The sequence below is a fragment of the Lampetra planeri genome, chromosome 31 (genome assembly GCF_965212315.1).
Source record: "Lampetra planeri chromosome 31, kcLamPlan1.2.h2, whole genome shotgun sequence".
Lineage (NCBI taxonomy): Eukaryota > Metazoa > Chordata > Hyperoartia > Petromyzontiformes > Petromyzontidae > Lampetra > Lampetra planeri.
In genome coordinates, this window is record NC_136137.1 from 6,272,349 (window position 1) to 6,292,391 (window position 20,043).

Here is a 20,043-nt window from a genome sequence, read left to right on the forward strand (position 1 = left end):
ACCGAAAGAACCAAGAAGAACGCTCAACATGTTCGTCAAAAACAGTGTGTGGCCTTAAGAAGAAACATTTATGAAGGGCGACGTTTCGAGCCCATGGGCAGTGCTTCATAGCACAGATATGTGATAGGCAACGTGTGCTATGAATAAGAGCCATTGCCCAAAACGTCGCCCATTATATATTTTTTTCTTTCAAAGCCACAGTGTTATTGACAAATGTGTTGTTTTTTGCGAATACTGTATTCCCTTCGTTAATTCGTGAACTTGCTATCCGCGATTTTGGCTATCCACGAATCGCATCTGGAACTCTACGCCACTGCATCGAGAGGAAGAGAGAAAGAAAGTGATGAGAGAGAATGTGATGAGATTGATTACGTTTTCTTAAGGTAATTCATTTATAAAAATATAGGTTTTCGAAGTGACAATATCATTTTCAGCGAGATGTGTTATTCACGGACATCTCTTGAACGTATACGTCGCGAATAACGAGGGAACAACTGTAACAGCTGCCCTGTATCCCTCGCGATTAACGAGGGAACAAATGTAATTGCTGTACCGTACCTCCCGCTGCCCTATCAGTGAGACGGGCTCGTCCAACTGGCCTTGGGCTGAGTACAAGGGGCCTGGGTCACGTTGGGCAGCTGTGCACATCCAGGGCAGCGTTAGGGGAGCAGTTCTCAACCCGTGGGTCGCACTGCGCCCCCCCCCGCCTCATGGATACTGTGTAGGAGAAATGTCGAATGTGTGGGGAACGTCAAGGCCACGTTGCGGTGACGAAAAACTGCCTCGTACAAAACACACTAATACACAATACGACACAATGCCTATCTAACACACAACACACGTGAACATGTAGTGTGAGACGCAGACATACTCTTGGAGGCAACACATTTATTGATAGCAACACAAAGGGGTAACTGCCCCTTCACCAGATAACAACCCGTGGTGGTGGACCACCAGGCTAACTACACTCTATGGTGGTGGACCACCAGGCTAACCACACTAATCACACTGGGAGTAGCTACAACGGACAGGACCCCAGCTTGGGTCCAGGTCCACGTGTTGGTGACTCTTCTCGAACGTAGATTCTTCAGGATGACAACATCAGCCGTTCCCTCTCGGGGACCCGGCTTATATCCTCCATGGCGTGGCTGGCTCCGCCCTTAGCCACGCCCACCTTCGAGAACCCTCGAGCAGGATCTCGGCCCTGACACGTGACCACGCCTAGCCCCCACCTGGGGGCCCTGTGTAGACTTAACCGGTCACGTGTCCTTCGGGGTCAACCAGAGTACCATGGCCCTTGGTAACCCCATGACCGGCACTCTCACACCCTATTCTGTAGGGGCTGGCACTGCACGCAGAGCGTGGTGCCATACAGCACTACCAGTCATCGCACGCCGTGCCTCTCTCGGGCCGGCATTGCACAGTGACATACACGATGTCACTACAAATAGACGACATTACACAACTGCCTTGCTCACATATTAATAAATGAATACACAACACAACACAACGGTTTGACTATAGCATACGACACATGAATACACTGCGTGACAAATGCCTTCCTGATACCACACATGAATACAAATACCTTACTAACACGAAACATGTGGATACACAACGTTGTAACCACTGCATTTACTCACACGTACACAAAAAACACGAACACACAAAGTCGAAACGCATGCCTTACACAAACACACACAGACTTGTGCACCACGCGAATCCAATCATTCGCCGCCACTGATGCCATCCAATGGCCAAGAATCAAACTCAGGTCGAAGGGTTCGTGTTTGTCGACGGAATGCCAACCAACACCGCTGCTTCATCGCGTGGGGGTCGGTGAAGGCGATGTGGAGACAGGACCGCTTCTGCTGCTACCACTCGCCGCTGATGTGAGACACCCGCGGCTGGACATTACAGCTCAGGTCGACGGGGATCATCAGCGGCGCAGTTTGATTACCGCTGCGCTCCACTCGCACGTGTGTGTGTGTGTACACGTGTGTGTGTGTCTACACGTGTGTGTGTGTCTGCGCACGTGTGTGTGTGTCTACACGTGTCTGTGTGTCTGCGCACGTGTGTGTGTGTCTACACGTGTCTGTGTGTCTACACGTGTGTGTGCACGTGTATGTGTCTACGCACGTGTGTGTGTGTCTACACGTGTGTATGTCTGCGCACGTGTGTGTGTGTCTACACGTGTGTGTGTGTCTGCGCACGTGTGTGTGTCTGCGCGAGTGTGCTGCACTACGAACCTGGCCCACCCGGGTTCGATTCCCGCTCACGGCCAACACCAGTGACGATTATCTAAACCGGTCCTGGGCCTCCCCTAGGTCGACTCAGCCTCAAATGAGTACCTGGTGCGATGTGTAAACATCGCCACTCGGGAGACAAAGGCGGCCGGGCGTGGTGCTGGCCACTCACCCCCTCGTGTGCCGTGCCTTCATAGGTGCTGGCTATACAGCACTTGCCCCAACAGTCTGTTGCAGGCTACGCGGGGTATCTGTGTCTTTGTGTATTTACATAGGAGACTGGATTAAGAGATCACACGCTGCGTGAAGATCACAGCGCCACCTGATTCTGTGCGGCGTGGGCCGGTTCTGCTGGCTACTTCCCTGTGTAAACACAGGGGGGGGGAGTGGAAGGGGAGTGCAAGGGGAAGCAATTGAGGAAAGGGGTCGTCCATAAATGACGTCACGCGATTTTGGACGATTTTTGACCCATCCCCCCCTTCGTCACACGGCGTCAGAAAAATTCAGACCCCCCCCCTGAAATATGACGTCACAAAGCTCTGCCCCCCCCCCAAAACCATATTTCCATTTTGAAAATCAAACATGCTTCAAATCGCTTTAAACTGTTTTCATTGTAGTGCGTACTTAATGTGGCGCTGCACACTGATGTTGTAGGAGTGTTATAACAATTCTATATTTATTGAAAGTTGCGCATTTTGATGTGACGTCACATTTCTCAAACCGCCCCCCCCCCTCGTCACGCATCGTCGCAAATGTCTGACCCCCCCCCCCACCAGGTGCGTGACGTCATTTATGGACGGCCTCAAAGCGCCGCTCTGGGGAACACAAGGGACGACACGAGTGGGAGCCAGCGTCGCATGCAGCGCCCCAACACACCACGATGTCACACCGTGGCGGTGTCACAGCGTGGCGGTGTCACACCGTGGCGGTGTCACACCGTGGCGGTGTCACACCGTGGCGGTGTCACACCGTGGGGGTGTCACACCGTGGCGGTGTGACACCGTGGCGGTGTCACAGCGTGGCGGTGTCACAGCGTGGCGGTGTCACACCGTGGCGGTGTCACAGCGTGGCGGTGTCACACCGTGGCGGTGTCACAGCGTGGCGGTGTCACAGCGTGGCGGTGTGACACCGTGGCGGTGCTCTGCAATCCATTGCTCGCGCTCCTACTGCTGATGGAAGAGCCTCACTATCTCGGGGGAGCTGAAGGGAGTCCCTCTAGCATGTGCGCTTTATTTGTATATCTTTTTTTAAGTGATTTGTTTATCTTCTTGGTTCTTTCGGTAAAGTCACGTAGAAGGGAAATAATAAAATAATAAAAATAAAACTGAATGACGCTGTCTCCCCGACAGACCTGGTCTTCACCTGAGGACGGCTGCTTGCGTTGTGGCAGAAACGTCGTGAGAATTATTTTATTATGTTTTATTTTTATTATTTTATTATTTCCATTCTACGTGACTTTACCGAAAGAACCAAGAAGATGAATCCCTGCAGTCACGAAAGCTTAAAATCGAAATTGATTTGTTTATCTTTCCTATACTTTGCACTACTGTCGTGTGTTTGCATTGCTTGATGTTGTGACGTTCTGACCCCGCCCCTCCTAGACATGTGTGAAAAGGAGCTTTATAGCTCATCGGATTCCTCTAGTATAAATAAATAATCTGATTCTTATGTTGAACTGCTTTCGCACCATACGTGCATATCGTGCTAATCGGAGGTGCGGGGGAAGAACAACGAACTATACACACAAAAAACTGTTCTAAAAATTATTTTTTTCAATCTAGATTTAAAAGTGCATAGCTGCAGTGGCTTCCTAATAACGGAAGGGAAGAGCGTTCCAGACGGCCGCAGAAGCGCGTCTGAAATCGCCGCGCGAGTCTTTGTTCGATCGCCAGCCAGACCCTGGGCGCGAATACTGTGATTACCACCGGATTCTCAAGTGTGATGAGTTGATGGTGTAAACCAAGTCACAATTACTGAAAACTCAAAAATACATATTCTTAAACATATACATTTAGTTCCACGCTGAATGTGCCAAAATTCGATATCTGAAAATTAAATATCAGTTTGGCTGTCACTCGGCGAACCTTAGTCTCATATGCACAGCGGGTGGGAAAGTGCTGCCCTCTTGCTGCGTGGACGAGAGCAACTTGAAAGGACTTCAGAGGTAGCTCCGTGGTGTCCACTTCAACGGGTCATTCTCCCACACGAAGAAGCGTCTCTTGACGTGAAGTCTGTCGCACCAATTGGCGTAAAATTGGAGAGGAGCGGCGGGGGGATAACGAACAACAACAATGCATGCCCCCACTCCCCCACCGTAAACAAATGCAATTCCGAAAAAAAAATCCACTATACCACATCTACAACGTGCACATTTTTAATTACGTGTGGCGCATGCACTCTCACGCACGCATTGGCAAGACCTCACAGCTCTCACGCAGACAATATTAGCGCGGCGCCCAAGCGTGAAATGCCACTTCAGCGGACGATGACAAAAGGCCTCATCCGTGCGCTCGCCGAGCCTGGCACGAGAAGCCCGCCACCCTAATGAGCCTTATCCGCTTTGAAATGTCGCCGCGAGTTAAGCGACGGCGCCAGCAAGCGGTGGGGGTGGGAGCGATGCTGCTGCGGGTGTGATGGTTACAGCGCGATGGACGAGCCAGTTGTGCTCAATGGGGGGGGGGGGGGTCGTGGGGGGTCACGTTTCTTAAAAAAAAAATCGCCCTCGACTCTGTCCACCCAGCGGTGTGACTGTGCACGCCGCGGTTTAGTGCAGCGATCTTCACTCGGTGTTTTCAGTGGGGGGGGGGGTTGGAACTCTCGCCGATAAGACATAATCAGTGTGTGAGCTTCTGCCACACATTTGCAACCATTCGGGTTTGACAGCAGCACGATGATGGTGATGGGGGGGTGTCACTCTTTGACTATTGTCGGGGGGAGGGTGCATGTCAGGGACCGCATTAAAGGTCACCAGGGGTCACCAGTGGCCCACGGGCCTTGCCTGTGAAGAACACCGGTTTAGTCTCTTCAAAGATGACTCGCCAGCATTTAAGAGAAGGCCACATTCCACCACAAAAGGGCTTTCTCGAGCTCCCTCCAGTGGAGAACCCTGCTGCCAGTAGTGTGGGCGAGCAAGCGATTCACCGCTGGATCGGTGCCTCCCCACGCCTCCTCCCGGCGCCTTGTTCGTGAGCCCCTACTCAGGCTGGGCATGGTAAACGAGAGGATGGAATGGCCGGGCCCACGTGTGTGCTCACGCTTGCACGCTGCGGCAGAGTTGATATATCACTTGGCCACCGATGTTAGCCGTGGATGGGAATCAAACTCAGGTTCCTGGGATCGTATGCAACCGCTGCCCATACGCAGACATAAACATTCATGCACGCAACATTTCTCCTATTCTGGGAGGCATAGGTATTGAAATATATCCACTATTTTGTATAAATAACTTTGTCAATGCACTGTCAATCGCGGGGGGTTGTTGTCCATGCTTCACCGCGCTGAACAAGCGTAGGTGGAAGGAAGCATCAAGGACCGTTTCGGTTATCACTCGCCACTGATGTTGCCGTCTGGAATGCTCTTCCTTTCGATATTAGTAAGCCACTGGAGCTATGCACTTTCAAATCATCGAGCTAGAAAACTATTTTTTTGGGAACTGATTTTTCTGTTTAGTTTGTTGTCCTTCCCTTGGACCTCCGATTAGCACAGTTGGCTACGTACGGTGCGAAATAAGTTCAGCATACATACATGTTAGAGCCATGACCGGGAATTTGACCCAGTCAAGGCCGTAGCCATGGAGTCAACATTGGGGGGGACCAAATCTTCCAGGGGGTCTGGGGTTCCCGCCCCAAAAACAAATCTCAATTTGGAAACGAACTTCCTGCCTAAAATATTTCAAAAGTCACTAACACATAGGATGGACTTTTTATTTATGTTTTACAATAATGTCTAATAGTGTATTGTATTACATTGCTCTGTTTTTATTTTTTCACATTTTCTTGTTTCATTGTACGTAATGGCAGAGATTTCGAATTAATAAAGTACAACCATAACCACAATCATATAAACAGAAATCTATTTTATAGCAATATATTGGGGGGAGGGACATTTTGAGCATATTTGAATATTATAATAACGGCCTTAAACCCAGTTCACCAAGTTCGTAGTGCAGCGGGCTAAACACTACACACTAACAGCTGGGATAAACGTAGCACATACCCTCATCCGAATATCTCTGCTATCCGTTTGCCGTGTTACGTCAAGGCATTATAAAAAGGCTGCCCGCATGGTCAGAACCGTTAAATCGCACAATTTGTTTTAATATCGTGTCAAAATACAAAGGTATCTCTAGACGCTGTACAGCTGTGACAGGGTTATACATCATAAGTCCGTGGTAGGGAATAGGGGCAGAAAAGTGTACAACTGTGCAATATTTACGTATAATGGAATAAGTATGCAGGCAGACAGGATGGAGATTTAAACAAAACAAAGTATTTGTGGAATGTTAGAAGAAGAACACAAACATTTGAGATTTCAACACTCCACCGTGAGGGAGTTGGGTATGTGAACAGCAAGAGGGACGAGTTATAAACAAGACAGATCGTATGCTGGTAAAATATTTACTGGGCTTGAGCAAAGAAATATAAGATAACTCTGGGAGCGATGAAAGTTGAAGGATGTTACAGAAATACCTCGATATGTGAAGTAGATGTGTTCCTGGAGCTTCGCTCGTATATTGAAACTGCGTATATTGAGTAACGTATGACATTAGTATTGTCAGGATGCGTTCCCAGGCTTCATAACTTACCATTTCATACCATGAATACGTCATAAGTTAGCATCATACTGTAAAGAGAGACAATTAAATATTGACGAAATTTTTTTTATATTTTGTACGATGCGATATTCAAATACAAAAAATTACATAAATAAAATTAACATAGTGAGGAAACCGCATTTTATTATTATTTATACAGTACTGTAGATCGATGAATGTATTACTGATTTATTCATTCCAGTGTATTTATAATTTAACTTTATTTGTAGCTTTCTGTGTAAAAGAACAGTAAAAACAAATCTAACGCTCATCATACCGAAACTTCGTTTATCGAATAAACGCATATTATTGTACGTATATTTTAAAGCAATTGGTAAATTCACTGCTATGCGATGAAATACCATGCCGTGTCAGTAGCAGGGGCTCTATGACCATACTTCACCATTCTGGTCAGTGTGGGATGGTTAAAGAAGACCGAGAGATCGGTGCGGATTTCACTCGCGGCTGAGCGGCCAAAATTTTCGGCTGTCAAAAAACAATGTTTCTCGTCCATGCCGCAATATGAATTCTATCAATTCAATGGAATCATCGACGCAGCTTTACGTAACGTAAATAGCATTGGCTACGTACGCTACGAAAGAAGTTCAACATACATTCATACATACGGGACCGTGGTTATTGTTATTAGCGTCGGAGACCGTTGTTCAAAAGGCCCGAAAAATCCACCACGAGAAAAGTGACCAATGAAACAAATGTCATCGATTAATCGACTTCCATCGACTCACTAACTTCACAGATTCGTGGAGTCGGCGGTGGCCGTGATGATTGTCCGTATCGGAGAGTAGGGGTGGGGGTGATGTAACAGGGTTTCGGTTTCGTATAGAATCACCCCCACACCCCCCACCACCACCACTTCGGCGGGCCTCGCTTGGGAGACGACCGGGCTCACGCATGGGGTCCTGTGATGAATGAAGGAGTCACTAAAAGCGTTCATACAGCGAACGGGCGAGAACTCCGTGAGAGCGGCAGCTTAACCCGACCGCACACTCCCAGACCAGCGCGATCGCGGGCAGCTATCCATCTTTCGCGCCGCTCAGACAGGCGTGAAACAGTGGCGAATTAACAACAACAACAAAAACCAGCCCCCCCCTCCCACCCCAACGGAAACGTCTCGAATGCCGAGATGTAATTTTCACTTGCTTTCCCCCACTGCCCGCACCACCACCACCACCATGCATATAAATCGCCTCGCCTGGGGGGACCGCAAAGGCTCTGCGGACAAGCAAGAGGGGGCCTGAGAGCACAATGGTGCACGCAACTTGGCAATTGTGTCTTTTTGTTGTTGTTGTTGTTAGCGAGGCATATACGTTTAACACGTAGGCTCTCGCGATTAATGTTATCCATAATAATTGTCAACGTCGGTGGGTTTACCTCCCCAACACACACCGGTGGTTGCTGCACTAGTAATGCCCTGGCACGTTCTGTTTACGTGACAGACCTTACGGAATTGGCTGTGTCGGGTGGTGTCGGGTTTAACGACACATTGATATTTACGCGATCTAACCCAAAAAAACCTCTGTTATGGATCGAGTAAAATACATTCCAGCCATGCTCAATCTGCCTCCCCATGCTCAATCAGTCCATACTTTGCCACGCTGGTCAGTGCGAGTTTGGTGAAGGTGGAGGGCGGTGTAGTTGTAGCGTGGGGGAGATCAAGACCGGTGGGATGCGTACGGTGCGAAAGAAGTTCAACATGCACATATATACACTTGTTGTCACTGGCTGTTAGCCGTAGCTGGGAGTCGTTCTCGGCTTTAACTGCTGATTCAAAGTGCAGCGTGCTAACCGCTGTACCACCGCTCCACCCTGTATCTCTGTTCAGATACCTTCAACAGAACTCTAGTCCACGCACTAGGGAACAGCACTTTCCCACCCGCACTGTCGCAGCAATGTTCGTCGTACGACAGTCAACGCCGATATTTGTTATTCACACAGTTCGAATTCAGCCAAGTTAAGGGCAGAACCATATTTCGTATGATGCTTGTCTTAAAAAAATATATATATAATCATCTGGTAAATTGCTGATGATCATCTACTCACTACACTTGAAAACTCGATTTAATCACAAGTGGCTACCTGGATTAAAACCCAGGACCTCAAGGTGTCCGCTCAACACTGCGAGCCACCTTGCAACCTCAACCAACAAGCCCTCCACATCTTCTTGGTTCTTTCGGTAAAGTCATGTAGAATGGAAATAATAAAATAATAAAAATAAAACATAATAAAATATTGATAAATCTTTTTTTATGTTTTCTTTTTATTATTTTATTATTTCCATTCTACGTGACTTTACCGAAAGAACCAAGAAGATGAATCCCTGCAGTCACGAAAGCTTTAAATCGAAAAGCCCTCCACAGCAACATGGAGTAAAGTGGATAGAGGTATGAACCAAGGCCGCAATTATAATAATATGCTCAAAATGTCCCCCCCAATATATTGCTATAAAATAGATTTATGTTTATATGATTGTGGTTATGGTTGTACTTTATTAATCCCTAATCTCTGCCATTACATACAATGAAACAAGAAAAGGTAAAAAAAGAAAAAACAGAGCAATGTAATACAATACACTATTAGACATTATTGTAAAAAATAAATAAAAAGTCCATCCTGTGTGTTAGTGAATTTTTATTATATTTTAGGTAGGAAATGGCAGGAAATTAGTTTTCAAATTTAGATATTTTTTTTCCGGGGGTGGACCCCCTGAGGGATTTAAATCCCCCCAATGTTGACTCCATGGCTACGGCCTTGGTATGAACGATGCTTTTTGTTTCATAACTCTGCTGATTATGTTGTTGTTGTTGTTGATTATGTTGTCAGTTTGTAAACTTCCAACTGCTGGGAAAACGCTTCCACGGGTTTCTTCCATTCCATATTTTTTCCGAGTTGTTGCTGTCCAGTATTTTATTATTATTCTCACCCAGGAAAGCCTGACTGAGTCTCGTGATTCATTTTCAGGAGGGTCCTGCCAAGTTATCACAGTCGAAGGTGATGTTGCTGTGTGCGATCGGAATCGAGTAATTCGCAGTGTAAACTTTCCAGCGGTGGGATGTTTTGGCGAACACCGGTTATACATTATGTGAGGTTCTTTTTTGTCTATGGGAAGAAACTGGATAACCCCGTGCAAACCGTACAGAGTAGGGGGAGAACATGTAAACTCCACTCACACACACGTTCACTTACATGCACTGAACTCGCACGCTCACTCGCTCAGATTCACATAGACAAAAAAAGTCATCGGCGATTTCGTCTCGCTGCTACCATCTCCTCCGCTCTCGTCCGTTCCTTCTCTTGCATTCCCTCGGTATTATTCCGAAATGTAAAAAAAAATTAACCCGTAAAAACAAAGTTTTTCACTATAAATCCTTTAAATGCGTGGCATCGGTTTTATTGTATTATTAATTTCTGTTTTTCTTGAGTAAGAGTTTCATTTTGATCACATTGGTATTTTAAATTAAATATGAAAAAAAATTCCCTAAAAAGTGGAAAATTTTGGAAAAAAAATTTCACGAAAATAAATTGTCACGCACAACGAGTCTGTGTGCAAACTGTCAGCTCGATTGGATCACGGGAAGTGGGTTAAAAAACGACCGAAAGATTTGCACGGTCGTAAGCGCGCAAGCAAGTGAACTTAATATAAAGGATTTAAAAACCCATACACAGCAGCGCCTTCCACCCCATACGGGGGAGGGGGGGTAGAGAGATTGGCAAGTGACGTCGCGATCGCCAACGCGTGTTCTGCATGGCCTTGGACGTTCACGTTAATTGCCCCCAGCAGGCCACGTGATATATTGAGCCACGGTCCCTGACAGGCACACGTCTCTGCCGTCACCCCCCCCCCCTACATCTCTCTCCCCTCCCCCCGCGAGTCCTCCTGTCCCACTCGCGTCGCCAGCGCTAACATTTCCATCTCGCTCGCTCGCTCGCCGACCAGCGCCTTTCCCGCAAATCGACGTGGAATGGGAGGGTAGCCAGGCGTGACAAGGAACCCCTCGGTGGGGGGGGAGGAGGCGGGAGGGGGGGCGGGGGGGAGACGGGGTTTGGGGGGGGGCACCGACCCCCCGCTTTGCAAACGGTGCACACGTGTAACAAAAACAAATGCAACGGCCGATCTAGAGGGAATTTTCCCAAAAAAAAACGAATCACCCCGCAAAACAAAACAAGCGTGCCAAGCCAGGCTATAAATTGAAACCCCCCCCCCCAATCCACTTTGTGAGCGGTTGGCGGCATTAGGTCCCTCTACAACCCCTGTTCCGGTGAGCCGCTCTTCTTTAATTCTGCACAGGCACTTCCACCACCTGTCATATCGAGCATCGTGAGGACATGCGGTGCTTTGGCCCCTTCTCGTAGCGCAAGGCTAATTCGCGACGGGCGCTACGTTTCACAGGCAGAGTCTGCATATCGGTTTTTTTTCTTTTCAGAATAAGGAGAGCAACGTTTTTATTACATTTAGAAAATTTTTGACCGTGACATCCACACACGTGGCCTACTATCTTCGAATAATATCGTGGAATCTTTAAACGTCCGCTACAAAGCAGACGGCGGGTATTCGTGGACAATACATCCGCAGTATTAACCAGGGTGGTCGTGAGATTCGAACCACAAAGGCTCTGCAACTAGTGTCGATCGCGATACCGCTCAATCATGTCACGTCCCCGACCTCATTGCATCACGTCTACAAATCCCCGTTGCTCATGCACACACGTGGGGCGCCACGGTGGCAAGATGTTTACTATCTCTCCTGGTATGCAAGATATCGTGGATTCGATCCCAACACTAACGAGTTTGCGTGCCTCTCTCTCCCCGTGTTCGCGTGGATTCTTCTCCGGGTCCCCCGATTTTTCCCTCCACATTTAGAAACGTGTTAGGGTATTTGGATGCTATACATTTCCACATGATAACCCACTTCGTTGAGCTATAATTTGTGATTGCCAGGTCGCTTCCGAAAAAAGCTATAGATATGTCAGTCGACCTTACCTGGTAAAATAAAAACTATTTAATTTAATGTGTTGTTGTATTGTATTCTGAACCTCCAAGTTGCTTACCCGAACCTGACGCACACAATCCCCAGCACCCCCAGCGGCAGAGCAAATTACCAGCACTTCAAACATGAACCCAGCGACTGGAACTCGATTCTAGGCCACGGCTAACATCAGCGCAGAGTGATATCTGAATCAGTGCCAGCCACCACTTTCACCAACCCTTCCTGCCCAGCGTGGTGAAGTATGGTCAAACAACCACAACACCGCAAGCAGTGGAATTGATAAAGTGTTGTAAATGATAATTTTGTGAATTCTATATTTTCTACGAGTGTAGTTCTATATCCCGCTTGCATTACTGGCATGTTGACACTGAATAAAATGCATTTTTCATTCTAGTATTATTATAATTTTTATACAGTCATGACACATATCCCATAGAGTGACCTAAAAACGACACTTGAAGACCTTTACATAACATAACTTTGCCTAGGGCATCTTCTTTTCAGCCTTGCAGATGAGTGAATGGTTCACACAGCAACTGTCGACTGGATAAGCCCTGAGAGATGAGTTTGGTAGAAATTAGAATAAAATTAATTCCATTTATTTATTTGAGGCATAACTTTTTGCCAAGTCTGACCGGGTTGGCGATCTGAAAAATATTTCCACACCCGGCACACCACATCCAGTATTACTTTTGCTATGGCTGTGGTTACGAGTCACGTACCCACCCCAGTCTAATAGCAACGTGGAAAACATTCAGTTTCTAATGCTCAGGTTGTAATTTGCAAGTTTTATGCAAAGTATATGCACATCTTAAATTTAGGCCAATTGAACCAATTACGCTATCAAGTGGAGAGAAAACGAATGAAAATTGTAAAACGTAACACGATGTGGAATTACAGAGCATGTGAAAGCAATAACGTTTTAAGGCGCTGCACAGAATACGGTGCAGGGCACATTTATTTTAAGAGAGAGAGAGAGGCGGCCAGTCACAGGCAGAGGAATAAAGGAAAGGGTTCATATTCCTCGTTTTTTTCGGTACAGCCGCAGCTTTACATCAGCCGCACCTTAACAACTCTTAGAACCTCCCAGTTCAACCATTCTACACAACAAAGACTCATTCCTGGCAGCGTGCTTCAGCCGCACCGAACCTCACAAAAATAATATTCAGGGCCTACCTTGGCTCCTCCCACCCTCAACCAGTATATATACAAGAACTGTTTTTTTGGAATTTCTCTTACTTGATACAGCTATTGTGCTGTGACGGTTCCACCTGAAGACGGAAGCTTGTGTTGCCTCCGAAACGTCGTGATTTTTTATTTTACTTTTATTAATTTTAATTTTTTACCTACGTGACTTTACCGAAAAAACCGAATAAAATGAATCCTTGCAGTCACGAAAGCTTCAAATCTAGAAAGGAAAGGGTCTTGAGTGTGGGCCATGAGCAGGGGCAGGGGAGTCGACAGCTCGGGTGGCTGGGTGGAAGGGAGTTCCAGACTTTAGGGGGGAAGCAGAGGAGAAGGAGCGACCTCCCAGTGACAGTAAAACTGAACGAGACCGTGAATTCCAAAAGATTATTGAATAAAAAAAATCGTGGCCTCGAAGTAGTGGCCATCGAATCATGGGAGGGGGGAATTATTGCTTGCCTCGAAACGAGTGTGAATTGTTGATGCAATCACACTCAGACATAATCACACTCGGATACAATCGAACTGAGATACAATCACACCCGGGTACAATCGCACTCGGACACAATCACACTCGGACATAATCACACTCGGATACAATCACACTCTGATACAATCACACTTGGACATAATCACACTCTGATACAATCACACTCGGATAAAATCACACTCGGATACAATCACACTCGGATACAATCGCACTCGGATACAATCACACTCGGACATAATCACACTCATATACAATCACACTCGGATACATTCACACTCGGATACAATCACACTCGGACACAATCACACTCGGACACAATCACACTCGGATACAATCACACTCGGATACATTCACACTCGGATACATTCACACTCGGATACATTCACACTCGTATACAATCGCACTCGGATACAATCGCACTCGGATACAATCGCACTCGGATACAATCGCACTCGGATACAATCGCACTCGGGTACAATTGCACTCGGGTACAATCGCACTCGGGTACAATCGCACTCGGGTACAATCGCACTCTGATGCAATCGCACTCGGGTACAATCGCACTCGGGTACAATCGCACTCGGGTACAATCGCACTCGGGTACAATCGCACTCTGATGCAATCGCACTCGGGTACAATCGCACTCGGGTACAATCGCACTCGGGTGCAATCGCACTCGGGTGCAATCGCACTCGGGTGCAATCGCACTCGGGTGCAATCGCACTCGGGTGCAATCGCACTCGGGTGCAATCGCACTCGGGTGCAATCGCACTCGGGTGCAATCGCACTCGGGTGCAATCTAAAATATAAGCAGTGATATGCAAAGCTGAAGTCCCCTCTTGATCAAACGTGCACGGGTATTTACTAAACTCTCCGTTGTGACATGCAGATATTCAAGCAGCTATTCGCGCGTAGGTTTTTCTTGGATTTCAAAACTGGGATTTAAAATTTACAACGTAACACTTTTTGATTAAGCAAGGGGATAGTTTGTCGTACGACGGCTCCACATAGTGGTGGTACAGGGGGAAGTTATTCGCGTGAGACGAAGCGATGGGAAAGCCATTGCGGTACTGTATTTTTATTTCTATCTAAATTTTAAAGATTTTTTATTTACTATTTTTCTTGTACCAGGTAAGGCCTCACTGAGCTATGTAGATATATTTTTTAGAAGCGCCCTGCCCACAAATGATAGCTCAACGAAGTGGCTTATCACGTGGAAATTTATAGCAGCCAAATACTCTAAACGCGTGTTGTTGATTCTAAAAGAGGACCCGGAGAAAAACACAAACTACGAATATACAGCAGGCGTCAGGATTCGGATCGAACCCACAACCTCCTTCATACCAGGCAAGGGAGTTAACATCTCTCCACCGCGGCACCCCTTACTTTAGGCAGACATAATTTGTAGCATTAACATTAATATATGTGTAATGTTTTAAATATGTTCAGTTCATCATGTGATAAAAAAAAATGGTTGTACATTTTTGTTCTAATTACTTAACTTAATTGTGCAACTTTGTTTAGTTTGTTTTACTTTTGCCATTTTGGTGACCCAGATCAATCTTGCAGATGAGACTCATCCTGGTCTCTTGAGTTCTCTGTGAACATCTCGCCACCGCGGCTGGTGTCACAGACCATTCGCAATGACGAATCAAACACAGGCGTGGAACTCATCCAGACATCACAAGCGCCCCAGGGTAACTGCACGAGATTCAATTTAAATTTAAAAGCTTTCGTGACTGCAGGGATTCATCTTCTTGGTTCTTTCGGTAAAGTCACGTAGAAGGGAAATAATAAAATAATAAAAATAAAACGTAAAAATTATGTTCTTTTTTTATTATTCTTTTATTATTTCCCTTCTACGTGACTTTACCGAAAGAATCAAGAAGAGGAGATTCAATTTACTTGCTGTGTTGTCACTTCTCCGCTCCGCCGCAAGCGGACTCGCCGTGCCAATTTGGGAGAGCAGGCAGTCAAATCGGGCACCTGCAGGGCAATCACCAAATAAGGTTGGCAAAGTTGCCCAACACCAGACGATGCCCGAGCACGTTAAAATAGAATTATGTATAACGATTATTGCGCTAGGGAAAGCTCACTCGTTTTTCCTCCCAAGATTTTACTAGAAGGAGGCGGCGGTGATTGCTATTTACATTCTAATTGATAAGTTTGCGAGTGTTATTTTCAAATTTGGCCAAGTTTAAAATGAAAAACTATTACAAAAAGATTTCGCCAAGTAAGGCTCACTGAACTATATAGTTCTTCTTCAGAAGTGACTTGGTCACAAATTATAGCTCAATGAAGGGGCATTTCACGTGGAAATTTATAACAGCCAAATACTCTCAACGTATGCTTTAATTTACACGCAAGCTACAAATATACAGCAGGCGTCAGGGTCGGGATCGACCTCCTGCATACCAGGCGAGGGAGTTAACATCTCACCACCGCGCCCCCCTTTGACCATGACGCCAGCACACGCTGGCCTCTTCTTGCGAATGAAGCCACAGGATCTTTAACGTCCACTATGAAGCAGACGGCGCGCAGTATTGTCATGGTTATTGGTTGTATGCTTTGTTTCATTGATTGAACAATCTGTTTTGTATATATAGTCATTTTTTTCGGTGTGGGTTTCATATAAGCTATCTTGGGTTTCCAACCTCACCTGCACACCTTTTTACCTTGTGTGTTTTAAAATCTGCACTGTTTGCCTTTCATTTGGCTTTTTTTGCGGGAACAAACAATACAATACACACAACGCAGCGTTAATCAGGGCGGCCGCTGGATTCGAACCAGTGATCCCCTGCAACAAATGGCGAACGTACTTAAGTGAAATCTTGACTTAAAGCTTTCGTGACTGCAGGAATACATATTCTACGGGTCTTTCGGTAAAGCCAAGTAGAAAAAAAAAATATCACGACGTTTCGATCGCAACACAAGCAGGTGAAGACGATTACTTGTGTTGCGATCGAAACGTGATATTTTTTTTCTATCTACGTGGCTTTACCGAAAGGACCATAGAATATGTACTTAAGTAAATTTTTCAGAGGATAATTAACTTTAACTTCATAGCGTATAGTGTTGGTGAGTATCCACAGAGACGCGCCATGGATATAGGGAATGTGTCACCCACACGATATCGTGACTCATCATGACACGTGAGCAAGGTCCCTGCGTCGGAGCTCTGTACCGCTTCAGATGTAGCTGCACTGCCCTCTGCTGTAGCCTCAGTGTGATGACCATCGAACAAGTACGGTTACAAGACGCGGAATTTACGTATCGAATTTATCCATCGCTCAGTGCTGTTTCTCGTGTGTTTTTATATTTTTTTAAATTCACAGATAGCATTTGCACCAGTACAAAATTAAAGTCATCCATGACTGGGTGTTCAAGGTTAGCGATTTGTCATATTATCTGGCTGTATAAGAAAATGAAAAAATACAATTACTTGACTATGCAAGTAATTGTATGGGCCCCTTTGTAACATATGCTACAGGCCCCGCACAAGCTTAATCTGGCACTGCCTAACCTTTAACATTAACCTCGGGCCCTATGCCTTCACTCTAACTCGCTGCCTTGACCTTGACTCAGGAGGAGGTGAGTGGTAGCTTTGGAGATAGTGAAGCCGAGTGACGTTAACGCGGTTGTGTAACTCTCGCATGTCGCAATCGACCCGCTAGTAATGTAAGTGGCTTAGGTTGCTCTTGCCAGAGCAGGTAGGCTGCTGTTGCATGGATTTGAAATCTCAACTAGAACTCAGATTGCCTCCCTCTTTTGCCATGCTAATTTGGTCTAATTAAACTACCTTTTTTACCGGGTAAGGTACCCCACTGAGCTATGTAACTCTTTGTCAGAAGCGACATTGGCCACAGATGATAGCTCAACGAAGTGGCTTATCACGTGGACATTTCTAGCAGCTAAATACTCTAAACCCATGTTGATTACACACGTGGAGGGGAAACTCGGAGAAAATTCCAAGCGACCACAGGGAGAGAGACATGCAAACTCTAAATATACAGCAGACGTCAGGGTCAGGATCGAACCCACGACCTCCTGCATACCAGGCGAGGTAGTTAACATCGCGCTCCAAATTAGGATAAACATACAAACATTTAATTACCGTTTTAGACAAACGGTAATTAAACAAAAAAAAAGCTCACAAACAGAGAGCAGACCCCAGTGTCGGGAAGTGAATGACTAACACACAACAAAAGCGTGCGTGTCATAAAAAACACACGCGCTCACTTACGTGCGCATTACAACCCAGGCGATACACGAAACATTGCGTTTGGTGGTGGCGAGTTGGAGGGTAAATATTTTCCATTCAAATTCCAGTAACAATTGAACAAGCTCAAACAAAACTGGCACATCCCAGCCAAAACAAATACTGGGCACGCATGGTGGGAGGGTGGTTTTCAACCGGCGGCCCGAGTGGGCAACACCAGTGACGGTTATTTGAAGCGGTTCTGGGCCTCCCCTAGGCCGACTCAGCCTCAAATTAATATCTGGTACGGTGTGTGTCACTGGGGAGACAAAGACGGTCGGGCGTGATGCTGGTCACCCCCTTGTGTCCCGTGCCAGCCTTGAAAGGCGTTGCCTAACAGCACTTGTCCCAACAGTCTTTTAAGGCTCGGGGGATCTTTGTCTTTGTAAGAGTGTATGCATGGCCACATAGAGATGCTTTCCATGGCTGTACCAGAGGAGTTTCCATCTGGTAGAGACGTAATGGGAGGCTGATCGATGCCCACGTGCGGTCAAGGGATGGCATCCCTATTGGTCAACCATGTTGCGTGTGCTGATGATCTGGTCATTGCTGCTCACTCCGAGCAGTTGGAGACTCGACTGCTCAACTTCAAACATTGTACTAAGAAATGGGGCCCTACGATACACTGGTCAACAAAAAAAACATTTTTTCTGGCCTGGACTTTTGCAGCTGTTTTAGACTAATTTCAGGGTGCTGATTCCAAATCTGATCTCAGATTTGCTCTATCACATCTCATTTTTATGCTATCGGCATACCCCATTTTCATTGATTTTACCCGAAATTAACTCTGTCACTTATGATTGCAAGTTGTTGCGAGTCAGTGACTGCTTTAGTGTTAAAATATGGTGCTGTATTTTTAGGATAGTGTGTTTATAATATCATTTTATGTAGATATCCACATGTATTTAATATTTTTCTTCTGCAGTTTTTATTGAAAATGCAATATTTGATATCTCAAAAACCTCATGTGATAGACAAAAAACAGATTTGGAATCAGCACCCCAAAATTACCTTAAAACCGTTGGAATACATTATGCCAGAAAAAGTGTGTTGACCAGTGAGCTATCAGCCCGACAAAAACATGCCAAGGCCACCGCATGCCCAGCCACTGCATGTCCAACCAGCTTCTGTTTGGACAGATGAAGGGGGCTAAACGGCCACTGCACGGGTTTGGGAAAAGATGAACTTTAACTTCTTCTTTCGCACCGTACGTAGGCAAACGTGCTAATCGGCGATGTCGTGCGTGTAGTGGTGTAACGTTGTGTGTGTGGGTGAATGAGTGGGTGAGTGAGTGGATGAGTAAGTGGCGCGGGCTCGAGAAGAGGTGGGCTGATGCAGTATAGAAGAAGGATGTGGAGCTCATATAGTACACGCCGATGACTCTCACCAACGGTGTAAAAAGACCGGCCTCTGTGAAGGAGGCTCGTAAAGGGAGCTAATGGGCACAGTCGCCCTCCAAACAACGGAGGGCAAAACAGCAGGCAGCTTCAAGGCAGCAAGTTGCCACATTAGGGTGCACAGTTGGTGCATCTCTGCCAGTCATCTCCGTAAGTCAACCCATGGCACCTGGGTCTTGTCCTCCTGTCAGCCAGCCTTCGAAACTTCACGTGGCCTTGCGGCGCACCTAGGTTGGCACAAGCCCCCTGGTGACGGTATCACCATTCAGTGGAGAATAGTGGTTGTTGAAGGGGGGGGGGGGTTACCATAACTTCACTGTGCTGGTCAGGCTGCGTTGGTGAAGGGGTGAAAACAGGACCAGTTGCTGCTACCTTGACACTTCCCCACCATTGATTAAAATAAAATAAAAAGTGTAAGTTTAGTTACATTTTTTAATAAAAAGTGTGAAGTTTAAAGCGCCACCAGCCGTCACTGGTTTTGATCTGTCGACCACAACCGCGATTCACCACCCAATCCCTCCGCACACGAATTCCACTTTTCCTAAAACTCACCGCAAGAGACTGCAGTACACGACGGCGACTGACTCAGATATGTAACACGTCAGATAAGTGGACATCTTTAGACGATTAGATACACGATGTACTGAGC